Raw genomic sequence first — 7,033 nt, forward strand, 5'->3', positions numbered from 1 at the left:
CACACACACACACACACACACACACACACACACACACACACACACACACACACACACACACACACACACACACACACACACACACACAGACATGCATACAGAGAAGAACTTGATTCAGGTGACTGGATGTGTGCAGAAATAACTGATCGGTTTTTGATGAATTATTCAAAAGCATATAGTGGAGGAATATGTATGGTGAACATGCCTACGATAAAAAAGGATTATGCAAGGGACGGTCAAGAGATTCAAGGTAGGCTACTGGCCCTTTAAGTCGGTGTTGCTAGGGAAATGAAGCTGTTTACTCTGGCCACAAAGCTGGTGGCCACACAAACCCTCCACGTGCTACACGCTGAACCCCCCCCCCAGCCTGTACCACCCGTGACCCCCCTCCAGCCCACCTGCATATGCTAAGAGATATTTTTAAGAGGCAGGTGGCAGGTTGGTGTGAGCTCGCTCATATCAATGTCCAAATGAAAAAGTACCAAAGGAGATGGGGCATATTTATGTATGTATGTATGTATGTATGTATGTATGTATGTATGTATGTATGTATGTATGTATGTATGTATGTATTTATGTATTTATGTATTTATATTATTTATATTGTTATTATTATTATTTTATTATTATTATTATTATTATTATTTTATTTTTTAAATCTATTTTTTTTTTTTATTATTATTTTTTTGTTTGTTTATTTATTTGGGGGATGGACTATTGAGAGACAGACAGAGGATACATCCTGACATCTACTGGCTGATTCATGGAACTGCAAAATGAACAGAAGCAGATATAAGGATGGCAGATAGTGGTCCAGACTCCAGACAGAGCTCAAAAAAGGTGGGGAACCACTGGAATACCATATAGATGAGCTATACTATAGCTCATATTATGACTCTATTGCTGCTATAGAGTCGTCAAGCTATTATCCTATAACTGCTACTAATAATATAACACATGAGCAGAAAGTTACATATTATGTTTGTACATGTCTATGTATGTTGTAAAATACATCTGGGCTGATAAAATATTTGGCCTGGCTGCTGCTGCAAATAGAATGCAGATCTAAGTGCAGTGTGGCCACAAAATTGATGATAGCCCTGCCATGCCTAGGGTCCGGGGACCCCTTGGGATTGTTGAGGGGGTTCCAGGGGGTCCCAGTTAAATGATTTATAGTTAAGCACCAAATGGACCCATACAGGATAATACAGAGTTATGGGGGTCTGTGGCCTAATGCTTATCAAACTGGGGTTTAGAGGAAATTAAATGAAAGGGATCGAAACTTCTGACAACCTCCCTGGTACAGTGAAAACTTGCAGTTAGGCTGCTTGATGGTTCTGGGGCCAATCATAAAAACAGAATATACCACTGGCAAAAAGGTTGAAAACCACTGAATGAAGTTATTAACCAATTGCATAAGGGCAGGACTGAGAACAAGTTAACCTTTAAACGTCACTACAACATGAAAAGAATGCGTCATAGGTTTAGGAGACGGTTGGTTTTTCCAGCTTCAGCGTTACAAGCCCAGTTATATTTATACTTATGCACAAATACATACAATTTATAGGTTACGGTAGAGCTGTGCAAGTTTGCTGTCTGCTGCTTGATATGACTCACATATGGCTGTAATAGCTTAGTCAGAGAGAGATGAGGCAGGTAGCTATAACACATACACACACACACATTTGAAGTAGAATATAGCTTTCATGGAAGGATGAGAAAGTATACCTACACAATGGAATTAATCACTTTAAACCTGGCGTCTGGGCTACAACTCAGCTGAAATCCCAGACAGCCCAGAACAAACGGGGTCGTGCTGAAGTTGTTGTTTCTGTACCAGCCAGGCTGCAGCTGTTGCCTATCCCTACGTGCCATGTCTGGTCATTTTCTCCACCCACTCCTCTTGTTAGTGGGACGATTTTTACAACTGCTGTATAAAAGCGTCTGTAAATGCTGCCCACTTTTCCATGGTACGGAATTGTTGTTCAATCTAAGCTCGCCTGTTGGGCTGGAACTCTGGTTTCAATCAATTAAAGTATTGCCTGCTCATCAGTTTGTTCCAGTGTTTGTCCGCTGTGTGTTGAACTTCGTTTGCTTTGATGTTTCAGCCCTTTTACGGCACGCTGCCGCTTCCCTTCCTCATTTATGAAAAGCTTTTCTCCCACCCCACAAGCGGGAATGCCTTATTAGAAGAGTGGAGTAGAAATTTGGTCTCATGCTTCTAGACCTACAGTAATCACTAATCAGCAGCATTTGACACAGTGAACCTGGACACCCTCACTGACCTTGGCATTGCTGGGACTGACCTTAAGTGGTTCTCGTCCTGTACCGGACTGGCCAGACCTACCAGGTTTCTTGGAAAGGTTTGCTTTCATCCCCCCGTACCCTCCTAACCAGGGTTCCTCAGGGGTCTGTACTTGGGCCCTCCTTTTCTCCCCTGCTCACAAGCTCTCCAATCACTGTTGTGCTGATGATGTTCAATGTTTTTTTTCTCCTTCACCCCCTCTGCCACTCATCACTGCGTGCCTGGCTGACATCTCACAGTGGATGTCTTCCCACCGCCTCAAGCTGAATGCAGATAATACTGAGCTTCTCTTCTCAGGTAAGTTCTGCCCCATGACTATTTCCATAGACAACCATAGCCTAGGGTGTTGTCCTGGACAATAAGCTGTCCTTCAAGGCACACATTGCAGTGGTCACTCGCTCCTGTAGGTTTATACTTTATAACATTCGAAAGGATTATACCTTTCCTCACCCAGGAGTCTGCCCAGCTCCTTATCCAGTCATCTCATCTCAAAGCTTGACTAGTACTGTCACTCCTCATTGACCTGCATGCTTGCATGCTTTCTTAAGCCCCTCCAAATGATCCAGCACGCCTAGTTTTCAACAATTCAATACAATTCAATACAATTCGGAGGTGGGGGTGGGGGTCCCTTAGGATTGGTTTAGGGAAATGCTAAACCCCTCCCCCTTTTAATCACCTACACTGGAGCCAATGTCAGACTGAAGCTCCACACAGCTTCAGTCTGATAATGAGGCTGCCCGGACATTATTTCGGCGATGTTACTTGCAATAGTCCACAAAGTTTGGGGTCTGAGAGGCTAAATCTCACCAAATGGTGGTCCGTGGCTCAAATGCCGAATAAATAATGGACCTTGACATGAAAAAGGTTGAAAACCACTGAATTAAGTTATTAACCAATTGCATAAGGGCAGGACTGAAAGATTGTGGGATAAGAACAAGTGTATTAACCTTTAAATGTCACTACTACATGAAAATAATGTGTCATAGCTTTAGGAGACTTTTCTTTTAGGAGGTTTGTTTTTACAGCTTCGGCACGAATACATACAATTTATAGGTCACGGTAGAGTTGTGCATGTTTGCTGTCTGCTGCTTGATATGACTCACATATGGCTGTAATAGCTTAGTCAGAGAGAGATGAGGCAGGTAGCTATAACACATACACCCCCACACACACACACACACACACGCACGCACGCACGCACGCACGCACGCACGCACGCACGCACGCACGCACGCACGCACGCACGCACGCACGCACACACACACACACGCAGCTACTTCAGTTGTCCCCAGGGCGCTCAGACATTATTTCGGTGCTGTTACTTCCAATAGTCCACAATTTTCTTTTCTTTTTGGCCAGACGCATGGTGCCCCTCCAAGCTTGGTGCCCAGGCCTGCAGCCCCTAAAGCCTGTCTGGAGGCACCATTTGGAGTGGATGGAGGTGCTGGAGGCAACTGTACTGGAGGAGGTACCTGGATGTACCTGGACTGGAGGAGGCACTTCAGGAGACACAGTAACTAAGTACATGTGCTACAATTTTGAGGTCCTTTTTTTTTACTTTACTGGAGCATTTCCAATTTTCAATACTTTTACTTCTGCCCCGCTACATCTTAAAGGCAAATATTGTACTTTTTACTCCACTACAATTATTTGAAAACTTAAGTTACTAGTTACTTTGTAGATTTTGATTATTCATACAGACAACAAACAACCATTTCAGCCCTATAAAGCTCACAACGTGTCGCATCGCTACACGTTGTGAGCTTGCAGATCTGCTATTTTCAAAATACTATTTTACATTTTATACATTTGAAAACTTGTGAAATGGGACTTTCTACAATAATGAGTACTTTTACTTTTGGTACTTTAAGTATATTTTTTGATGCCAATACTTTTGTACTTCTACTCAAGTAAATTTTGAATACAGACTTTTACTTGTAACAGAGTATTATATTGTGGTATTGATACTTTTACTTAAGTAAGGATGTGAGTACTTCTACCGCCACTGACCACTTAGAGTGGAGACGTGGTGCCTCTTAGATATGCTCAGACCTATTCTATCTCTGTACTGTACACTTTCTATACCCTCCTCCCTTTCACCAGCAGCGTAAAAGCCACAGCCTGAAAACACACTAAATCTGTCATCATCAGGGTTTTTGGATGCACCTGGACTGTAGGAGGTGCTGGATGCACCTGGACTGGAGGAGGGTTAGAGGCAATTTACAATGACATTTAGGCATTTAGCAGAAGCTCTTATCCAGACAGAGCGACATACAGTACAATAAGCAAGGTAACGACTAGCTCTGGTCTCTATTTGAAAATAGCAGATCTACATGCTCACAACGCGTCGCAACGCGACGCGTTGTGAGCATGTAGATCGGCTATTTTCAAATATTTAGTACTTTTGCTTTTGGTACTTTAAGTACATTTTGATGCCAATACTTCTGTACTTTTACTCAAGTAAATTTTGAATTCTGGACTTTTACTTGTAACAGAGTATTTTTATATTGCAGTATTGGTACTTTTACTTAAGTAAAGAATTTAAGTACTTTTTTCCACCACTGGCTCTGGACCAGAGCTAGGTAAACAGTAAACACATACTGTACACACAAAATGCAGAGATACACCTGGAGTGACTCACCGCTACAATAACTTGATAAGATCTGCGAGTGTACAGTATGTGTCTCTTCGATGCATCTTCCTCAATTTGGTCCTGTTCAACCTTTATTTATTTTTTTGGAGATACATTGAGAAACACACACACGCACGCACGCACGCACGCACGCACGCACGCACGCACGCACGCACACACACACACACACACACACACACACACACACACACACACACACACACAGACAGACAGACAGACAGACAGACAGACAGACAGACAGACACACACACACACAGGGTGAAACAAGGTGATCTGGCCACAGCACATGGAAAAGCGATACCCTTTTTTCCCCCCAATTTATTCGCTATGCCAATGAATTCCGGCCCTCATGCATTTGTGTGTTATACACTGCTGCTGTATCCTACTGACTCACCTGCCACAGTGAGGAGCCCCCACCGGGAAGACGTTGAGCAGGGGTGTCAAACTCGCGGCCTGCGGGCAAAATTTGGCCTGCGGAGCGGTCCAAGGCCTGCGACATGGACATATGAGGGAAATCATACTTCCTCTAAAGACGCAGCTGCTCAATGATTTGGTTTGGCAACCTCAGCAGTCTGCACGGACAGTTAACAAATATAGACTTGAAAAATGTGTTATACTTTGCCAAACGATAATGCACTAAGCTGAATGATCTTTATAGACAAATTTATCATATTAGAGCAGGGGTCTTCAACCTTTTCAGGCCAAGGACCCCCTAGCTGAGAGAGAGATGAAGCAGGGACCCCCTCTATATATCCTACTATAATTCTAGTAACCTCTGTGCGTGCGTTTGTAGTGGTGGTGGTGGTGAAGCTACCCGGTTCTCCCCACTGGCTGGACCAATTGCTCTGATTTTGCACACAGCCATTGACCATTACCATCTGAACTTAACTGTGAAGCCCGTTTTTCAATTTCATCAAATCTCAGCTTCTTATTAGCGTTTTTGTGTCAAAGAATGTCGTCCCATAGCTGCGGCTGCCCAGCTATGGGACAAACTGCCTCCCGGGTTGCCAGATCATGTGCGCATATCCCCCCACGGATGCGCTGCGGCCGACCGGGTATGGTCTAGTATGTATAAAGCGAGGCGTTGTGAGCTTGTAGATCTGCTATTTTTGGCTAAAGTTCTCCTCAGAAAAAGGGATGCTAGGGTTCAAGTGGTACTGTATATGTAAAAAAGAAAATCATGTCACAAAGATTTGGCGGACCCCCTGCAGTAACTCTGAGGACCCCCTAGGGGTCCCGGACCCCCTGTTGAAGAGCCCTGTATTAGAGCAAGTAAGAGGGTAAAGGCCATTCTGCCAGACCTTTGACACCCAAGTGTTTTGACTCCTGTCACCTGTCATTAGGACTTAGGGTGGAGGTTCATATCTCAGGGTCAAATCGATGTCTGAGATCATTTTTGTCTTGCTGTTGGGTTCCTGACAGATAGACTCTGATTACTGATTGTATATCATTGTTATTATTATTTTTGTTGTTGTTGTTATTATTTGATTATTTTAATTAGTTGTAGTACTACTTCTGCTGCAAGTAGCTGAACTAGCACCCTGTTGGTTGTTTCGCTTCCCACGCGTTGGTACTATTTTTGATCCAACTCTGTTGCCGTACGTGATGTATTCAGCGTTGCCATGTCCGCTTATTATAAGCGACTTTGGGGGTTGTTTTTCTGTAAAGTTGCTTGTAAATATTGGTGGTTGCGGTTTTTTTTGGGCTTGTTTCCTAATGTCGTTTAAACCAGTGTTTCTTTTTCAACATTTTCAAGTCAAGGACCCCCAAATTAATATGTATTGTCTGCTGACCCCCATACAAGATTTTTGTTGTTAATATATTTAAAAAATGTATTATTTGTAATGCATTTTTCACATTTTCTTCAAGATTTTTTAAAAACAAATAGCAAGCAGACCTAAAAGCTTTGTGACACGTTGTGAGCTTGTAGATCGGCTAATTGTCAAATAGCCGATAGGTTTAAAGCAGTGGTTCTCAACCAGTGGTCCGGGGACCACCAGTGGTCCTTGAGGGGGTTCCAGGGGGTTCCAGGGGGTCCCCAACCAAATTAATTGTAGGAACCAAATTGACCCCTG

The sequence above is a fragment of the Gymnoscopelus microlampas genome (assembly GCF_963454915.1).
Source record: "Gymnoscopelus microlampas genome assembly, chromosome: 12".
NCBI classification, from domain to species: Eukaryota; Metazoa; Chordata; class Actinopteri; order Myctophiformes; family Myctophidae; genus Gymnoscopelus; species Gymnoscopelus microlampas.